General features: G+C 35.2%; 1 protein-coding gene across 2 annotated transcripts in view; it reads left to right on the forward strand.

Annotated features, from left to right (window-relative positions):
• The first annotated feature begins 1281 nt into the window (after positions 1-1281).
• LOC108974706 (mucin-5AC) overlaps positions 1282-21685 on the forward strand; it is a 123482-nt gene continuing 103078 nt past the window's right edge. For both annotated transcript variants that reach the window (XM_018942714.1, XM_018942715.1), the window contains exon 1: positions 1282-1980. The gene's annotated coding sequence lies outside the window, so the exon portion shown is untranslated. The remainder of the gene's footprint in view (positions 1981-21685) is intronic.

Below are 21685 nucleotides of genomic sequence, written 5' to 3' on the forward strand. Positions count from 1 at the left end.
ATTGTTCGGTGTCCACTAAATCAATGTTATATTTTTTTAGCCCATCACGATAACCAGTTTTGTAAACTAATGCCTTTCAAAGGGTTTGCTTAAGTTTCAAATGAACGGTTGTCATCTGAAATAGAGCTCAAAAAGTTAATGAAATATTTATTTTTTATTGAATTTTGAATTAGCAATTTGTATTTATGAGGAATTATAAAATGCGAAACTTTTTCTGCCATTAGTCATTTCCATATATGGTAAGTGAGAAGTCCATAACCACTGATATATTGAACAATCCAATGATTAGCAGAAGAAAATTAGAGTCAATTAGTGCAAATAATTTAATTAAATAATGTTTAACGGCTTTTAAAAAACAGTAATGAGTAATATTGACATGTCTTAAAACTCACTCAAGCTTCACGTTTTGCACTTCACTCACAACAAACACAAAACCGGTTATGTCAACTCAAGCGCCATAAAACGGCACTCAAAAGTGCTAACACTAAAATTAGACATGATCGTGGCTCAATCATAACTGAATGCTCTCTTTCATTAAAAATCTTCCTATCTATGCGCTCTTGCGGTGCCACTCTTTGAGCTCAAAGTTTTGATTTGCGTATTGTCATTCTACTTGCCGGTTTCTTAAGCATCTTGACCATTCTTGGCCGCCTCACAAGCCCACTTTGGGTTAGTATGCTCTCAGACTTTTTCTCTCTCTCTCTCTCTCTCTCTCTTACTATATGTTTTTTTTTTTTTTTTGTTTTTTTTACTCTATAGGCTGATAAGCGTGTTTGGTACTCCACTTAAGTGTGACAGCTGGCAATGTTTGCTCACTGTTCTTTTGTGGTCATTTGCTTATTACCACTGAAGACACATCAACTCTTCAGTGGCTGCACTTTCTGGTCTCACTTGATTGCTTTCCATTATTTTCGCTTTAGCATTTGCTCTTCTTTTACATGACTACATACTTTGTACTTTCATGCTCGCTGTGGCTTTGATTTTTAGTTAAATTTTTTTTATCGCTTATTTTGGCGCTACACATAACCACTTACTAACCCGACTCGCTAGCTGTAAAAGATATTGTCTTGCAAAGTCAAAGCCAGCGCTGCTGTTGTTGTTGTTCGTGGTGTAGTGCGATCGTCTTTGCCGTCCGTCTTGCGGCCGTTTTGTTTGTTGCTGGCGACGTCGACGCCAGCGTCTTGGTCCGTTGCATATCGACGAAACAACTTTAATGTGGTTAAAAGTCTTTTAAGCCAAACGAAGCACACGAATCAGTTTGTCTTATTCGCTGAAAGCGTTTGGTACTTGTTTACGGAAAATGCGGCAACCGCAAGTGGTAACTGAGTGACCGTTGACCCAAACGCAAGGATATTATTATTACTCTAAAGAATACTTGCAAATTAGCAAACGTACTTGTAGTTGTTTTTCTAGACAGTGTTCATAAAAAGTGAGTGCATTTTTTCTACAACAACAAAAATCTAAAATTCAAATTATTTCGATTTTTTTTTTTTTTGTGTAAACAATAACGTGCAACAAAATTGAGCGCAAACGAAACGGAAAGGAAATACATTTTTGTCGAGAACCTTTTTGCACATTTTCATTAGCAGCTGCGCTAAGGAAAACCCAACAACAATAACGAAGTCGAAAGCTTCGACGCAGTGACTTACGAACTCAGCAGCGTGCCGAAAACTAAAGATACTCGCTGTGTATTTGCGCAAAGCAATTCGTTCTCCTTCGTTATCCTTGTTGCGCTACAACAACTGAGTTAACAGCAAGCAGTAGAAAAAAACAAAAATAATAACTACAACAGCGATAATTTTGTGTAAAATCTAGAACAATATAAAAAATAAATAAGGATAAACTTGCAGCGAAAGACAAATTCCAAAGTGCTTTGCTCCGAAACCAGCAACAACAACAGCAAAAGAATAAAACAAAATCATCAACAGCAAATAACTCAGCTAAGTGCAAACGCGTAGCGTGCGTCCAACGCTGCAACAGGTGAGTTGTGCTACAGCTGCCAGCTTGAGGCACGCACCCTGTGCCCAGGCGTCTCCTGCCCGGCATTGAGTTTTGCTAGACCAAAGCTCTGCTGCTATGCCAACAATGCAGCAAAAGCAACAGCAGCGCAAAAAAAACAATAACAGCTATGCAACAGTAACAGCAACAACACATAGCTGCAAAAAACCTATTATACAACAACAATTGTTGTTGCTGCGTTTGTTGATTTTATGCTTTCAATGCGTTGTTGTTTTTGTTTGTTTGCAAGTTGTTTTTTTTTTTCATTTCTGTGCAAAGAATTTTTGTGCTTTGCTGCTGCTGCCGCTGCCGCTGCTGGCTTGTTGCAGCAAAAATATTTGCCAACGGATTATAAAAGGATAACAACTAAAAATGTTAATCTAAAATAATATTGAAGTAATACTTTCTTTAAATAACAAAAAACTAATGCATAACTTTGCTCTGTGTTATTTTTACAAAATGCGAACGCCGAAGTTATTTAGTGCTGAAAAACATACGCACACATTTGCTTCTGTACACAGCTGTGTGGGCTTTTAATTGGGGGAAAATATGATAATCCCCATATAAAAAAAATGACTTTAAAGTCAATTAAAATTTTGCAGCGCAAACTGCCAATTAAATGGCAAAAATTCTGGGCGCAGAAGCAAATGAAAAAATATAAAGTATTTTCAAAGAAATGAAAACTTTATTTCAAAAAAATTTCAAACAAATTCAACATTTTTTTTTTTTAATTTTTAAAATTTTGTTTAGAACTTGTTAACTGAAAAGAAGCTTAATGAAATCACAAAAATGTATAAAATATTAGTTGAAACTATTATAATTGAATTTATAAAACACTTTTTACAGTCATTTTTTCTTAATTCTTTATCTTCAATAATTATAACTTTTGTTAAAAAATATGTATGTTTTTATTCTTTTACGCAATAATTGAGCTTACAATAAATATTCTGCTACACAAGGCCTTTTTACTTAAAATTTATATTTTATATACAATAGTGAAATTTTTCGCATGTCAATTAAGAGTTCTACAACGTTTTCCTATATAAAATGTTTAATAAAGCCATAATTTTTAGTGAGGGTAATAAAAGATATGCCGGAAATAAAACACTAGAGACAGAAAAGTTTACTTTTCCACATAAATTATAAAATCAAATCGCTTTGGCAGATTTGCAATGCATTGAAGGCAAATTGTTGATATATCGATATTTAGATCCTACTTTAATAGTTTAAGCCATCAAAAAGGGTTTCTATAACTGTGCAAGTATAGTCTTAGTCTAGCCATCAATCTGAAAACCTATTATAACCTAAAACAACCTAACAATTACACAACATATTTCGATTAATTTCTCTGTAAAATAATATACATATTTCCCACGATTCTTAATAACAAACTTCACCAATTCAGACGTATGACAGGTTATGTTTCGAAACCCTTTAAAAGAATTTTACTTTTGACTGAAGTAGAGCCTAAGTTGGCCATTTCACAAACGAATAAATAATAAAAAATATAATATATTTTTTCAACAAGAACTCTTTCCTAATTATTCTAATTTATTTTCTCCAACTGACTGAGAAAATGTCGTGTTAGAACTCACTCATTCCGTCTACATACATCCGAACTAGTCTCTGATATTTTGAGATATCGATATGAAATTTTGCACACGTTCTTTCTCTACCAAAAAACTGCTCATTTGTCGAAATCGGATTTATCGCACAACTACGTATACAGCATATAACTGCCATGCAGACTGAATGATTAGAATCAGAAGAAGAATTGTGTAAATTTTACTTGGAGTATGTTTTATGTTTTTATATTTTCTGTAAGAAAAGTATAAAATATTATCGAAGAACATTCGATGTTGTAAGATATTGGTTGCAAAATAACGTATCGCATATTTACTGGCGTTGGATACTGGATTATTTCCTTTAATTTTTTGATTCCCTCTTTGATACTATGGCATACCACTAACATATTTAGAAATTTATCTCCTTGAAGGATAAGGTAAAAAATTTTTGATTTCCCATAAAAGGCCTTCATGCCAGACCTTATCGAATGACTGATCTACATCTAGAAAAATTTTTTGTTGAATAGTATCCTCTGTGCTCGAATGCTTTCCTGATTTCGTTGGTAATTCTACGAGTATTTACTTGCTCTACAGTGCCACGGTTAGCACGAAAAATAAATTGGTGCGTTGGTATTGTATTATTTTCGTGGAGGAAAGTATTCATCTTTGATAGTAACACTTTTTCGAATATTTTATAAATACAGGTTAAGATACATATTGGTCTGTAGGAAGACGGCGGTTTTAAGTCTTTCCCAGGTTTATCTATCATGATGAGCTGCGACTTTTTCCACGAAGTTGGATTGTATCCGAAACCAAGAATTGCATTCAAGAGCAAGGAGAGCACCGTTATAGCAATATTTGGTAACTCAATTAGCATTTTTGGAGTAATAGTATCGTGTCATGATACCTTTTTCGTATTTAGCTCTGTTATGATTCTAGTAACTTCAGGGGTAGAAGTCCTAATAGACACAAGCGACTCGTTAGCAGTATTGGGCAAGTAGACTTGACAGAAAATTTACAGAATAAAATATTATATACAAGTAATATTGTGTATAATTGTAAAAGTAATGGCAGTTTGTGTTGATCAAATTACAACCAAAGCTCCTGGCGGTGTGCCAACACAAATCATTGGTGATTCATCTAAAGTTAATTGGAATTATTATAAAAATTTAATATTTTCAAAAGGCTGTAAGAATTTTGTTGTCATATGCCTAACGATTTTCGCTACAGTGGTCACTAGTACAAAAACATAATTTTGTGAAGAATTATTTTAAAGTGTTACACGATCATTCTAGAGTATCTGAGAACTCTTCGCTAATTATTGAGCAACTCGAATAGTATTATTTAGATTTACGAATGATTTTCAGATAATATTTCTTGGCGCTATTATTTGTTAAAAAATGTAAAAAAACTGGTGTTCGGAAACTTCTGACTAGCTCTAACACATTTAAGATCGTATAATATATTCAAATTACTAAGCAATTATTCTCCATTGATATCAGCCTATTGAGAGTTATAAACAGAAAAGTTATCGATATGAAAAAAACTAATTCTAAGACAATCAATTCTATCCAATACTTATTCTCTTATCACGATACTCTGCAAGCAGTCACCAATTAAATACAATAATTATTGAAGTCTCTTCATATAAGTAATACGGAAGCAGGAAAATTCTTGTGGCAGCCGACTCTACGCCCGCCTTGCACTTAACCTTTCTTTGTTACTACCTTCGTTCCAACTTATTAAACCGATTTTATTGGCAACTGCTGCTTGATGTGCTCGAACAGCAGCAGTTCAGTCATTGCTCGCCATTTATTATGCTCATAATTGTGTGCATAAATATGATTTACACGCTTAACAGAGCGTCTAATTAATGCCTTCATAAACACACACACATGCAAACGAAAAGCTGGCCAATTAATTTAATACAGAGCACAAGGTCATAAATTGTTTATGGTAGTTTTATTTCAATAGCAACAACAACGAAAAAGTTCAAATTGCTCTAGTAAAGGCAAAAACTATGTTATGTTTGTAAGAAATAGAGGAAAAGGAATCGTTTTTTAACGAAATGTACAAATCACCTGCAACCCACTCCGCCATAAGCATGCGCAACAGGCAACAAACGGCATTCAATTAACATTGACCAATATTTCTGGTCATGCAGCATGCTACCGCACGATGCTACCACTCTATTACTTATTAGTTATTCAATGCTGGTACGGAATTGCCAATTCGTATAAAAATCCGAACGCAGTTACTTAGACCCGACTGTCGTGGGAACGGACCTGCTCATTTGTCGAAACTGACTATATCGGACGACAGGATACTGAACATGTGTTAACGAAATTTTGCTTGGTTATTGCTTAAAGCAAGCATTTAATATCCAAAGAATTGTTCGAGATCAGACCATCAGAGCGTATAACTGTCATATAAAGTGAATGTTCAAAATCAAGTTCTTTTATGAAAACTTGTTTATTTGTGAAAGTATATGCTAGCTTCGGTGCCACTGAAGTTAACATGTTTTTCTACTTTTATTAAATTATTTTCCTTTTTTTTAATTCTTTAATTTTTTCCTTGCATTTTGATTCGTGCTGTCGCTTTTGTTCGACCATTTGCACCACAATTTTAAGAGCCACAGTTTTCAGAGCTTTGCATATCACGATATTTTTCTTTAATTATTTGTTATATATTATATGTAAAAAAAATGTATATGTTTTATAAGCCTTAAATGTGATGGTGTATATATGTAGATAGAGAGATAGGTGTGTAAAATTCGATGTGGACTTCACTAAAATTTTTAGCTTCGAAGTTTTTAGTTAAGTAAAGGAGAGTCAGAAATTTGTATAATCGAATGCTCTTTAAAGAATAAAAGAAATAGTTATTTCGGTTTGAACAACCTGAACTAAGCAACTCCAATATATTGTATATTTTTCTTATATCCAACATAAAAATTATTTTAGACTGAAGAAAGTACTAATTTTTTGCAATAAGTGCAAGTGTTAAATGTTTTGAATTTCCATCGAACCCCTAATCTAGTGTAATATAATCTTAAATCTTACTCACGGACAGTCAGATTAACCGTCTCAAATCGTATTCAACATTTTTATATGACATCTTTCAGAAGTAAGGTCAGCACATCATACATAAGTATCAACATAACTAGGAGTGGAGATAGGTAATATAATACCAATTTTTCCAGATTTAACGACTATCTAATGCGCATATTTGCAAGCATTTGTATGCTACTGTTCAATAAATAAATATAGATCATGCTCACCACACATACACAGTCATAAGCATATGCTTGTATACATAAATTGCAAAAATACATGTACGCTTACGTTAGCTGCACTAATAATGACTTGTATATATCCACATATATGTTCACTTTTACATACATAAGTATCTATGTAGGAATGCATGTATGTATGAGGAAGTCTTGTGTCGATTGTGAACTTGTGACCACAGCACATTTTTTTCTGCATTTTAACTCGTTCAACTTGCTGTTGTGCTTTTAAGAAATCACGTTTGCCTTAGTTTTATTCCAAGCTTTGTTCATAGATTTTTATTGCTTTATTTAATATGAAACAACTTTTCATAAAAACGAATTATTTTGTATTATTTTACTTAATATATACCTGTACTTTAAACTATGTGGGTATTTATTTTAAAATTCTATTGAAAAACAAAAACAAAAAAAAAATTGCTCTGAAATTCCCTTACTATATCCATATTTTTGGCTAGTATATGAATGCCAATATTGCTACATATAATCTACTACTACATATAAATCTTTGGCAGCGATTATTTGCTGAAAATCATATTCATAATAGTTGGATCCATTGGTTTATATTTATTTGGTTTCTTGGGTTGTAATCACAAATCGCCCTCGTACAGTGATGCCGAAAATACTCAACTGTCGTCAACCCGCCTCTTGGCATATGGCACAAATATCTGCCGGAAAAATAAGTATATTCAACTATCTCTTTTGTGGTCCAGGAGAGCAGAAAAAAAAGGATATAAGAAGAGAGCAGGCACTTCGATTGAAAAAAGATGTGACTATATATGGAATATTATTTAAATATACGTTCTTATGTGAGAGTTCGGATGCTACATACTAGCTAAGTAGCGAGTAATGAGTGTGGACCTGGACCCAATTAGTGCTGGATGCGCCCGTTATAATCCTGCTATTTCGTGCCATTATTGCGTATAAGCTATAATTTTTGACACCCTTACAAGGTTTTGTTCCTGATAGATTCCAATTCATGAAACATAGTACAGTTAGTTGTATAACTGAGAAAGGTTAATAAGTTAGCTGATCATTAGCGATCACTATTTCCTTACTATACATTCCTGAACACTTAAAACTAAGCATTTCGATGGAAAATAAATAATTGAACAGGTGAGATTACATCACTAATAGCTAGATGAAGCATATACTGCTCATTAATTCTAAGCAGACACGGCTCTGACAAATTTATTATTTCTATATATTTATATATATATATATAAGGCGTGACAAAAACAGCGCTTAAAATGTATTCTTAGTATCAGAAGTGGAAACTCAGAACTATATACTATATAATATAACTATATACCTAATAAATTTGAACCAACGTCGAGCAGGAGTAAATGAATGACAATTACCCCATTAATAATCTATTGAGCCACCGCCGACCAGAGGGTGCCAGCGCAAGTCAGTTTGTTTGCTGTGGCCATTTTGCGTATTATTCTTAAATAACTGTCTCGAAGCACCACAAATGATTAAGAATTCAAAAACAAAACGGAAGCTGCAAAATCCTACACAAATTTCTTTTAACATTTTATGAAATCTGGTCCGTTTATCATAGATAATTTGAATGAAAAATTAAGTAAGTAGTGTACGTGTCCGGTCATAGGAATGCTTTCACATTCAGTTATGGGAATTGGTTTTGTATGAAAATATTAATGGGATCGTTGGTTCCATGAAATCTATTCGGTTATGTGAGGTGATTAGTTGTGGGAGTTGTCCGGTTATGATAGGTATCCGGTTACAAGGACTGTCCGTTATTGGAAATTTCATTATATAGTGCAATTGGTTATGTGATTTAATATGTTTATCAATAATATTTTTAGATTTTTAGCATACCACAACACATAACTCAAAATATATAACTTTGCTTCTAAAACTTCAACATTTTAGTAACAAATACTTTTGTTACTTAAGCTAACGCATTATTGCGCTTATGCTGCTCAAGAGATTTGGTTAAAATATTTATCGCCAGACTTTTTCGCCACTTCCACGTACTCTGCATTTTCTGTTTGCCACCAATCAGCAATCAACTTCTGCAGCTAATTTTCGCCATAAAAAAGTTGCCATTTGTTGCCGCTTGCTCTTTTCGCCGCATTCTTCAGCGGCATTTCTTATGCCACCGTATTTGGCATTGCTCCAGCATTTATTGCAACAACAAACAACAATTGTTGTTGCCCCTTACGCATTTGCAGTTTGTTTTCCTGTTGGATATTTTAATTAAAGACAAGTTTTCATTTCATTCTTCTTTCACTTATTACAACTAGTTAAAAGTGAGCACTTGTAGCAGAAGTCGAAGCAGCGCCAGAATTGAAGCAGCGGTGAGCTGTGAAGCCATCACCAACGATGCATGTATTTGCTATTGTTGTTTTCTGGGTACATTTTTTGTTGTATGTGCTGTTTTTGCATTGTTCTGATTATTGTTGTTCTTTGTGTATTATTTGTTGTTGTTTTATACCAGCATTGGTTTATTTGGATGTATGTATGTAACATTTGAGTTCATATACGAGTATATGTATTTGCGCCCTTTTCTAGATGTCTGCTAGCGGTGCTGGTTCTTGGACTTTGGCAACTTCCTCTGCCGCTGTGCTTTTGCATATGTGTGCATATGTATGTATGTGTTTTTATACCCTAAAGAGAGCAAATTAAGTTTAAAAACGAAGTTTGGCCAGGAGAGAAACGTACCCTATGAAACAGGTATATAACATACATAAATGATCAGCATGGCTCTCTGTCCGTTTATATACATATTTATACGCCAGTTAGCTCATATTTTTGAGATATCGATCAAACATTTTGTACACGTTCTTTTCTTCCCAAGAAGCTACTTATTTGTCGGAGCTGTCGATATCGGATCCCTATGGCATATAGCTGTCATACAAACTGAACCATCGTAAACAAGACCCTGTATGGTGAATTATTTTATTTGTCGAGATTTCTTACCGAAATTTGGCACGAATTATTGCCTAAAGACAGTTAATTTATTAGAAATTGTTTAGATCGGACTTTTATAACATATAGCCACCATACAAACTGAACCATCGGAAACATGTTTTTGTATGGAGCACACTTTTATTTCACAAAATTGCGTGGATTCTTATTATAGACACTGCTGTAATACCCGATGAATTCAGATCAAATTATCATATCATATAGCTGTCATACAAACAGACCAATCGAAATCAGGAATCTTGCGTTCGTGTAGGGAATTATAGGGGCGGTGAAGTCGAAGCTAACAAGTTTTTGCTTTTTTGTTATTGCAAAGTGCTGCAATGTTTTGTTCTTATTGTACTTGCGGTTTGTATAAGCACATATGTATGTACGCAACTGCGCTTTTGACAGTTTGCAGTTCACTTCAGCAAACTAGTTCCGCCACTGACGAGCGCAAGTGCAAAAACAACAACAACAATAGCAACAACAATCGCATTCTGAAGTTAACTATTTAATTTTACCATGAATTGACGCATTTAAGCAGTTCATTGGCTGCGCATGCGCAAACACATGTGCATGTGTGTTATGTGTTTTTTGCTTAAAGTTACAACGTTCTTTTTTCGCTTTGCAAACAATTGACATGAAAACATATTTAATGTTTACTTAAATGCCAACGCACACATACGTACACACATAACTACACTCTTAAATAGTGTCAATGGAGCGCAGGTAAGAATTTACTTGCTTAGAAATTGCTAAACAAAAATGAGTCTTCACTTCTGGCGCACAAATGGATTTGTTGAACTCGCATTGGTATTTACTTTTTCTTCAGCTTGTTTTTGTTGTATAAAATTTCAAATCATTCAGTTTCCATTTTGCAACTGCATTGTTGTTGTGCTGCTTTCTATTAACTGTATGGCTACTGCGGCTTTTCTGCTGTCATGCCATTTAAGCTCGTAAAGAACAAAACTACAGCTTTAACAACAAGAACAACAACAACAACAATAACAACAGAAAGCAATCTGTTATGGCCAAAGCATCAGCAATTGATTGCTCTAATGCGTAGAAATTCCAATTGTCCAGTCGCCATGTATGTACTTACAAATGTGTGTTTCTTTGCATGCATGCACATATGTATGTATGTGTGTGCGTGTGCTTATGTGCCAGTTTGTATACGTTTTGTGCAGCATCATTCTTGGAAAACGTTCTAATTATTGCTTTAAGTAGTAAGCAATGCAAGCGTGAACGAAACAACAACAAAAGCAGCATACAACAACAATATTAGACAACAACAACAACTTGCCACAATAACTTCAACTCAGCAAAGAGCTATTACTAGCAAGTCTTCGTACGTATGCACGTATACAATCTGCAATAACACAGCAACAAAAACAACAACACCAACAACAAGAACAAAATAAACAAGCACACGCTTCGTAAAGTTGCCAATCATCCTGCAACACAATGCAATGAAGTTCTATTGCATTCCAATACGCCAAGCTTCTGAACGGCTAGAAAAAGTCGAGAAAGAAGCTCAACTCCTCACATCCCCGGGCCCGGGCGATCACTTTCCGAGTTGCAATATCTACAATTTTCACTTCACTATTTTCATATTCTCCATGCGGCCATAGTAAACAATAGCAACAACAACAATGAGTAAAAACATAAAATTCTACATTCATGCGCGTACACCTGCAGCCAGCTGAGAGCGTCTTTCATCTGTAACATTCTATTATCTGTGTTAATGTCTATTTGTTCTGCCGCTTTTACCGGATTTCGTCTTTGATCGGCGACTCGTTACCCATACAATTGCGCTTAGAACAACGAGTTGTTTGCTTTTACCGCCACTGCAAATAGCTCATAAAATTGTAGCAATTATGGTTACATACATACACACAAATAGTACTTACAAGCTTACCGTACTTTTGTAGTATTGGTCTTCTGCGCATTTGTAAATGTGTGCGTAATGCGCTTAAGTGGATTTTAATGCTAGCAAGAATATCAAATTAATGTTTAATTAATTTCCTACATAAAATTAAGATCAATGTAAGAGGAAGTAGTGATTATTAAATTGTACTGAGATAGTAGTTGATGTATGTATGAGTATGTATGTTTCTACTCGTGAGAATAAATATCTACAGACATAGAAAGAGTGGTATGAGAATTTATAAATAAATCCAGTATATTAAAACCTTGAATAGTTTCCAAGGGGAACTGCGCCCATATATTTATATATTTAGTAAGACCTTAATCTTCAAAACCTTTCAAAATTTAACATCCTTCGTAACATACCTGCCTGGCGAAGAAGGAAAACTATAGCTACCGGACAGCTTTAAGGTCTATGTATGTAAACGACAGGAAGCTAAATTTATACTCCGTCAAGTGATATCATCACAGCAGCATACCAATTGTTGAGTGTTACATGATTCTAGAATAAAAAGCATCAAAAAATCCGAAAGGAGTAAAGAAAATGTTCCACGATCAAAACAATACCCAGAAATGAAACCTAAGAAAGTTTGTTTCCTTTAGAATACTCTTCTGTTACATCGTCAAAGAATATTATAAAAGAAGTTTTCAAAAAGAAATAGAACACATATCATTTAATATTATGGCCAAGAACTTAGCTTTATTATGAAAACAAAGGTCTTTAAAAATTATTTCGAGCAATTGAATATGCCTAATATTATCTTCCTAGGCCTCAATAAAATTATTACAGCGCTGGTAATTCGCGCGATCTTGGAACGGACGCACAGGTCTACGACGCGCTTCAATAAATTGATTGTTGCGTTGATTAAACGGTATTGCACCTTCCTGGTGCAATTCAAGCACGAAACAACATTATTTATGGCTCTACAGCTTCAATTGTTGCTTGCTACCACCACATGCTATTAGATTCGAGCTTTAAGATGGACGCATAAGAACCTTCCGGTCAAGCTTTCTAATAAGTCATAACGGTAAATTAGCCAGAAGAAAAAAGCGATTTCAAATCGATATCTACAAAAACTGAGGGACGCCTGTATATATCTAAACTAAGGAATAGACGGACAGATAGGTGAACATGGCTAAATCGATTCAGCTCGTTTCGCACATTATTTACATATATACAGGTCCGACATTTCCTTCTGAGTATTACAATGTTAGGTTAAGAGGTCGATTCTATGAGGGACCTCACTTTGACACCTTAGAATGCCGGTCTTTGATGGTATTTAACATTCCCATATAATTGATCAGTCTTAATTTGCATAGACACTGTTAATGCGATTATAGTGGAGTTTACAACAGTGCATAAATGATCATTAGACATCACAAATTTGGTGAGTAGAGATTTCAACCTCAGTCTTGTAAAGGCGAAGAAGAAAGTGCTTGAATGTTTTCACCTCACCACCTGCTCTATACTTTTGACAATATTTTTAGCCTTACCATATGAATAAATACTGGACAATGTAGGATCTCTTGCCGTCTACTCTAGATGTCTGATTACAGACAATCCTTGACTAACTTTGATGCACAGTTAGCGGGATCAGCGCAAGTATTGCAGCTCTCTTGTCAAAATGTATGCTCATCTCTCTGAAAGAGCTCAGTGGGTTTCTCCTCTAACAATTTCTTCCCATCCATATATCTCCCATCGGTATATGAATAAGAAAAGCTATCACGGATACCCTCTGCGACACAAAAGTCCAAGTTTCCAATCGTATCTCAAATATAATTTTTCAATTACGCTATGATTTATATTTAGCACAAACATATTTATTCATTAATAGTTCGATACGTTCACTACTAATCGAAAATTAATACATCCAGTTATTTGGAAAGCCAATTAAACGCATGACTTTGCTGCACTGCACAAACACGGCCTAACAGTGGGGTCTCACAGTGATGCTGAAGTTGATTAACAGTGGCAATTTATCACAACGCAGAGATACAAATTCAAAAAAGGAAAATAACTAACCACTTGATATTTCTATCGTTTTTTTGGTAATGAAGGGAAATATTTCAAATTAAATGCTGATGATTGCTGTGGCATAGCGTTTGAAAACATTTCAATTAGTTGAAGTCTATAGTACTTGCAACATACCACAAACAATTGTGTTTAACTCATAATCATATTTGAACAAATAAATGTTTTTATTTTTTAATAAAAGTTCAATATTAGTTTCCCAAACTTTAAAATGAGTTTTAAGCGAAAAATCTCCGACCAAATGACTACGAACTTATGTTAACAGTTTGCGCCAGCGCAATATCACAATGATGGCGTCGACTTCCTGGAGCCAAACATTCCTGTTTGCGGTCTGAGCACACAGGCACGCATAAAGTATATTTATTTATATGTGTGTCTTGTTTTTTCTTTCTTTCTTTTATTAGGTCATCGCTTGCTGTGGTTAATTTTTATTATGTATGTTATTGTTTTCGCTATTATTGGCAAACACAGGCGAAACGAACGTTTGAGAATGCTGAAAAGTTCAAATACCGAAACTTATTTGAAAACAAAAACAACTAACTTATTTGAAAATAACTAATACAAAAGCGCATTGCCAGGCTGCGGTCCTATACAGGGTGTCCGTAAGGGTTGATTTCTAATTCAAAATTTATCACTCTTCGCTATAGTGTTACTAGTTCAACGAATTCATGCAGTTACCGTTAGCTAAACCCCACACAAACCAAATTTTGAACGCTTGCCGTACTTATACCCCCTCCAGTTTGCCATCAGCCAAATAATTAAAGAGTCTTGTTTTCGTATGAGTCAATATTTTCCATTCATCTTGACGTGCTCTTTTATATTTCTGTCTGTTGCAACGCCACGCCACAATAATTGCAATCGCAGACAATGCAAAGTGGCAACATCAAAACCAAACTACAGTCCATATGAAATGCTCGGCAAATATATTTCTTAATTTTGGGGACCTACAACAACGCCAAGTTTTCTGTTTTGTTTTTTTTTTTTTTTTGTTTTTAATTTGTCTCTTTTTATTTGCTTAATAATTGCTACGTTTTCTACTTTTTACGTTATTTAATTAATTTTTCAGCGAAGCCTTTTTTGCATTAGCGCGACTTGCGCAAACTTGCTTTTGTTGTGCGCTGATTAAGTAATTAGCCTGGCTTCTTTGCTCAAAAGTTTCAGATACAAAAAATGTTTCAGGCAAATAAAACTGCGCGAAACTTGCTGCGCAGGAAAATGTGGTATTAAAAAGTATTGGTCTTGTAAAGCCAAGTATCAGCACGCCCATCGCATCACATTCATTGTATAGCCAATTACAGCGGCACAGTGAATCTGTCAGCCTATATAGTAAAAAAATATTTAGTAGTTATTAATTGTGGGCTAATTTTAAAGATATTTTTTAATAACCCATCTATAAAAAATAGTTTAATCAGAAGTTGTCAGAAAGTTTTGCTGTAGGAAGAAATTATTAGGCCAGTCTAGGGTTCTCACAACGGGCTTAATTTTTTGTTTTTTTACATTTTTTTTAATTTTTTTTTTTTTTTTACATTTTTTTTTAGCTATACGGAAGAAAGGCTATATGAAAACAAGTCTTTGATTATCATATTGGCATGATTTCATTTTCGAGAAAATGTTTTTTAAAATTTTACTGAAGATGGGACTGATTATATTATTATAGTTTTTATTTTTTAATTGCTGGGGAGATCGGACACAAAGCTTTATTACTACAAAGCTTGGAGAGATTGAGTTGAAAAATGATTTCAAAGACCCTAAAGTGAACTTTAAGCCAAAAAAATAAGAAATTTTTCATAAAATCTGGGACTGGCCTAACATCCTAAAGCCAGATTGGAGCTGATCTCCGTAATCTATTGTGCGAATGTATACTCGTAACATACTAAAAGAGTTGCTTGTTAAAATTTTACTGCTATTGTTATAGGTTAGCTTGAAATTTTTGTGTCCTATGGAATCACGAAAATGTTGAAAATGTTAAAGGTGTGTTTTCGGGAGTCTACTTTATCATTAACACAAGTACTTGAAGCGCAAAATGTTATCTAGTCATCGAAAGTTTTCATGGTCAAAATTTTGAAAAGAATTCAAGAAAAAGTCATTGAAAATCGTTGTTTTGACATCAGAAAGATAGCAGGGTAGCACAACATCTCTAATAAAAGATCTAATCAACCATTTGTGTTAATATTTTGCATATTTTTTAGGTATGTTTAAGGTACATTTTAGGTATGTTTTGGGTATGAAGCGTGTCAATACCAGACTCTAAAGACTTGAACACGCTGTCATATTTTAGCATAATTGTGATTAACTTTCTGTCCAAATATTCAAAGAGAGTTTCCGCTCAGTCACTACACCAGATTTGATTTCCTGTGACTTTTTTTTCGCAACTGAAAAATCCGCTTCCAGGAAGGCGCCAAAAATTGTCAATGAACCCAATATATCAAAATCACCAGACAAACGGTGCGCTAATCGTTCTTCACTAATTAATATATGTATGGAAATAAAACTTCACACGATCATTAAAAAATGTAGTACCAATCCAATAGATTATTTATCGAGTCGGGTTAAATAAACTAGTGCGAGTCATATTTGATCCTGAGTGCATATACAAGAGTACATATGAAATTGAAAATGTCTAAAAAAAATGTGGTTGGATTACATAGACATTCGTTTCGTTATAAGTTATAACTTAATGTAGTTTATGAGACTACATGAAATCCCTAACAAACTTACAAATATAATTTTAATATTTTATATTCTCGCCAAAAAATTTTAAAAGCATTTGTGATTTACAATATAAACGCCCACCACTGTGCTCACTGCAAGGCGAACTTCTCTCAACGGCATGCTGCCTCTGCTTGAGCATCATCTTCTACCACTTGCTGCTGCAGATAATTTATGCGCTTGCATAAACTGGCCATAATTTTCATTTGACACACTTTTAAGGTTTTATCTGCCGTTTTGTTCATTCCATCAGGCAAACGGCTCTCGCCCTCTGCCTGTCACCATTTCAGCGCGCTGCATTGCAACGCTACTCCACACAGCGCTCAACAGCAACAGCCGCAGCAGTGATTCTTCGGGTCTCCGTCGATTGTGTATTCAATTGTTTACTTGCTCGCCCCCCCCCCCCCCTGTGCCTGTTTGTTGTTGGTATGCTTATTGGTACACTGTCAACACATTCTCATCGCTCGTTGACCATCTGCAATGCGCTGATCATCGCTTTTAGCTACTAGAAATTTCCAAACAATATTCTTTGCTTGCCCGCTTGCTTGCTTGTTTGCTTATTATTATTTTTCCTAATACATTTATTAATTTTGTTTTGTGCTTTTCCCAGCGCTAGGCAGCACTTCGCCGGCTATATAAGATTGCGGTAGCTGGTGAAACCTGTATGCTCCTTTCTATTTAATAACCGGCTGTCGGCCGTCGGCTATCGGCTGTCCACCGTTCTGGGAAATGTAATTTTTCTTTCCACCAACGTTGCTATTGTTTTTGCTATTCTGATATCGCTGCATAGATGAAAAAAGACGCTGAGAAAAATAAATATATGAAGAATAAGAAAGGCGCGCTTGCGCACTCGCCAGCGACTGGTATTAAATTTATTCTACTTAAATATGACTTAGTTGGGTTGGGGTTACTGTAAAAAGTCACAGCTACTTTCTAAAACTAAAAGTACATAGCAGACTTCGTGTCACTAAGTGTATTATTCTACACACACGTGCATACATACATACATACATATGTATGAATGTTAGAACTTTCAAGCAGCGCAGAATTTATATCATTACTATTTGTGTATGTGTGTGTGTGTAAGTGAAGCGCTTTTCTCCACTAGTTCTAGATACATAAATTTCACGGAGTAGCTTTGCGTTATGTGCACATTTATTTCAATATATTTCACACATAAAACACGGCAATGTCGTACATTTATCTATATTATTAGCACACATTAATTACTGATGAAATTTAATGCTTCATTGATTGCCACAGATGACCTACTAAGCCAGCGCCGTTAAGTTTTGCTATTATTTAGCAAATGCTTATGAATTTGGCAGTAGCTCAAGAGTGTTGTCTTGAGTTTATTATTAATTAGCAAATATATAAAATAATAATAACTGCAGAAGATTTTGGAAAGCTTTATTAGCAGCCTGCTATTAGTACTGATTGTGAGCATTTCGTTGGTATTTTATATAAAAGGAAAATATTATAAGCTGTAAAAAAATTCTAAATATTTTATTACTTTAAAATAGAAGCTTTCTCTTACAAATGGCGAGTTCAAAAAATAACGGCAATTTGGTTTTTCTTTTTTTTTTTTTTTTGTCAACTATTCTGAAGTGAAACGAAAATCACCCAGCTCATAAAAATTTGCATTTTTATGTTTTCGAATGATACGTTATGTTTTTGTGGATATGTGGTTTTCAAGAAGAATTAAAAAGTATTCTTATGTCTAACATATTGTTTGGGGCTGGAATGAATTCAAATTTTCGACCGATTTTTGCAGTGATTAAAGAAATAAGTCAGTAATAACGCTTCGAATATTCTCTTTCACGCAATCAGTCGCAAGAAACACCCCACGACTCGCCCACGACGTGAGATAATGCGCCCTCCAAAATAATCCTTCAATAAATTGGTTGTTTCTTAGCCTGTATCGCATATAGTGCCATCTTGTTGGAACTAATGGTCGCCTACATCAACATCCTCCAACTTAGTCACGAAAAAGTCATTAACCATGGTTCAGTAGTGTAACATTATGGCCGCTTTCATTTTTGAAAAAAATATATAACAATTTTTACCACCCTCTATTGAGAACAAAACATGACACAGCGACTTTTTGATGATGTAACGACATCTCAACAATGACTTGTGGATCATTATCGCTACATATATCCAACACAATATCAAAGTGTGCTCGAACGTTGAAACAATTTTAAATGAAAATCAGAATAAGCGGTCGTCTCGTTTTGATAATAAATTTGTACTGAAAAAGTATCGTCTCTTTGAAAACTAGTGTAGTCGCTGAATTTGAGTTCCCTGAAATACCATGGTATATCTTGCTTTGCTAGGAATCATAGACGAGGCTACACCGCGATATATTGGTAGCGATATCTGTCATTAACGACTCTGTTTCGAATGGTTTAGTTGACAAAATTATTTTATGATTAAGGACGATTTTTTTGAAGATTTTCGCAGAGCCAATCAAATCTGTAGTATATCTCAAAATTACCTTAAATATGTAAATACCACCAGAGAGTATGTGTTTATTAGAGACGTGACTTTAGACGTGAAGTTCGATAGTGCCCGTCAACGTAAGTTATACGTAATCAGTATGCTAACCATTTTTATCTTTCAATACACACAAAGGAATGCAAGGTATCATTAAATATCATACATTCACTTCTAATTTGAGAGCAATATCAAACGTCCATTAAAAATGGTGGCGGAAGTTTAAAGTGCGGTGAGATTTCTCGACAGTCGGGCTTACATTTCCGGAACAGACCCTGATTGTAAACTCGGCAATATTATTTTAAACATTTTGAGGAATCCATGCTTTTAACAGATTCCCAACTTTACGTCGTGGTCGCCAATAATGGTCGATTAAAAGACCCACAACTAGAGAGAGGTAGCCTTAATTGGGGCAAAGGGATCACTAGATCTCTTGCGATCGATCTTGTGCCAAAAGACTTTTGCGACAGCGCAAATACCGACGGTGGCCTAGAGTTGACCAAGCTTCCTCGAAGCCTAGATATCAAGTAGTAAAGAAAAAGAGGATACGGAAGTACCGACGCTCTACCATTTTACCGATAGCGGTTCTAGGGTGCCTTATATCATAGCTCACCAGTTTTGCAATTTGCTACGATTCCGTTTTATTATTTCATTAATTCCACTTTGTTATCCTTCAGTTAAAACTTTCCTATTGTATGTTATATATATATCGTTATTTTTCAGTGCTGACTTCGACATTCCACTTCGATGCCTCAACTAAAATTGTGAAACTTTTGAAAATTCTTCTCACAGTTATAATAAAGTTAATGCGCTAACCTTCTCAAAAATGCGACAAATCTGCGAAATAATGGCATACCAGAATTGCTACCACAAACATAAACGCCATAAAAAATGCAACCATGCGCTCTTCTTAGTCTAGTTCACAGCAGAGCAAGCAAGTATCGCTGTTTACGCTGAGGCAAAGCAAAACTCGAAGAAAAACAGAGCAAGCATGCTTAAGCAAAGAACCAACACTTGACACCCACAATGACAGACAGACGTCGTCAGGTCGTCAGGCCGCCAGGGAACTTAAGAATCGCATGCCGCAGCCGAACGATCCACATGCTCACGAGCACATTTGACCTGCGTGTGAGGGGCGTTTTCGCCAAAAACCAGTGCGCCTGCTCGCGCTTGACTTGGAGTTGCAGCAGCAGTCATAGCACCGCAGCAATGTTGCAAGTGCAACGTGTGAAAATTAACATTCAACTAAAAAGCTGGTTGCAACGTACAATTAAGTTGTCACACAATATGTGGCAGGGGGCGCGCAATGCGGCTGCATTTGTTGCATGAACAATGGAAAATGCGAACTTTTATTGCGTATTATTGTTGTTGCTGCCATTAGAAGCGCATCAAAGTGTTAACGAAAACCGCTCGGTTGTAGCATCTTCCGTTGACGGCCGACACTTCCACATACAGACTCTTTATGCAACACAAACTATTTGGTGGCAGGCAGATTATACACAAAACGAATGTTGCGAGAAGCAACATACATATATATATAAATGTGTGTGTGTTTGTATGTGTGTTTATGGGTTTGTAGCGTGAATGGCGCTTAATTTGATATAACGGTAATATGCTGGCGTAAAGTTTATCTGAATTGGAGCTTGTTAATGTTAATGCGGCTGCATTGTGCGCGCCAGCCTTCAAATTCCATCGCCGCAGCCAACGCATACTCGTATTATACAATCGCGCGAAATTGTTTCACCAGCTAATTTGTATTTGAATAAAATAATAGTGCACACACAGCGAGACACATTTACATATACATGTATCCGCAAGCATAATGTAGGCAGCTGTGTGTGTAGAAGTGTGTGTTTGTTTCCAAACACCGCCTATCTTCAGCGCAGCTTGCTGTTGCAAGGCTAATTGTGGCTTTTGCTCACACCTTCTGCCACACATTCGTGCGTTCGCTACGCGAGTGATGCTGAACTGGCACAAGTTTTCAAAGAGTTTTTAATTAATAAAGATTTGCTGCACTTCATGCAACAAAATATCTGTTATTTGCGGATATCGTAAAATGCTCAGTATGCCGCTTATGCTCTAGATTAAATTATGTCATGACTAGCGACTAGTCCACTAAGACCATATCAATCCACCGCTGACACTTTTATTGGTCAATAGTGCCCAAGTGAAAATTTAGCTCGCTCTCTGAAGTTTTTCGAATATGGAGTAAGATATTGTATTTCCTTCTAAAGAAGTTATCTTATTTTAAATTAAAACCTTTCTATGAGGTTTACAATTTGCTTAATATTCCGTACCACTCTCCTTAAATGGGAAATAAAAATGTATGCATAATTATATAATATTGATATTGTGACCAGATACGAGTATACATATGTATACCTACACCTCCCTATACAACCCCGGGCAACTATTACAACAAATTGCTTGCAAGTCACCGCAGACTTGCAATATTAGTGGTTAAAGTTTTTTAACCTCTCCTAGAAACCTTTTCAGTTGAAGTCGGAAGATTTTACCAGATATTTTCCAAGGTAAACTTTTTGAACCTATCGCCATCAATGTCTCGGCTAATGCATTAGAATCTGCTATCATTATCGATTGTCCAGAAAGAATTTCATGACATTTCATACATTGGAAGTGAAGCCACTGCGCTTTAAGTGTTGAGTGGTTTCAACGTTTTCAAAGTGGTCGTGAGGACATAAATGACGATCAACAATCAAATTGGGCCAATCAAAATCC

The sequence above is a fragment of the Bactrocera latifrons genome, unplaced genomic scaffold, assembly GCF_001853355.1.
Source record: "Bactrocera latifrons isolate USDA-ARS-PBARC rearing strain unplaced genomic scaffold, ASM185335v1 scaffold_58, whole genome shotgun sequence".
Classification (NCBI taxonomy): Eukaryota; Metazoa; Arthropoda; class Insecta; order Diptera; family Tephritidae; genus Bactrocera; species Bactrocera latifrons.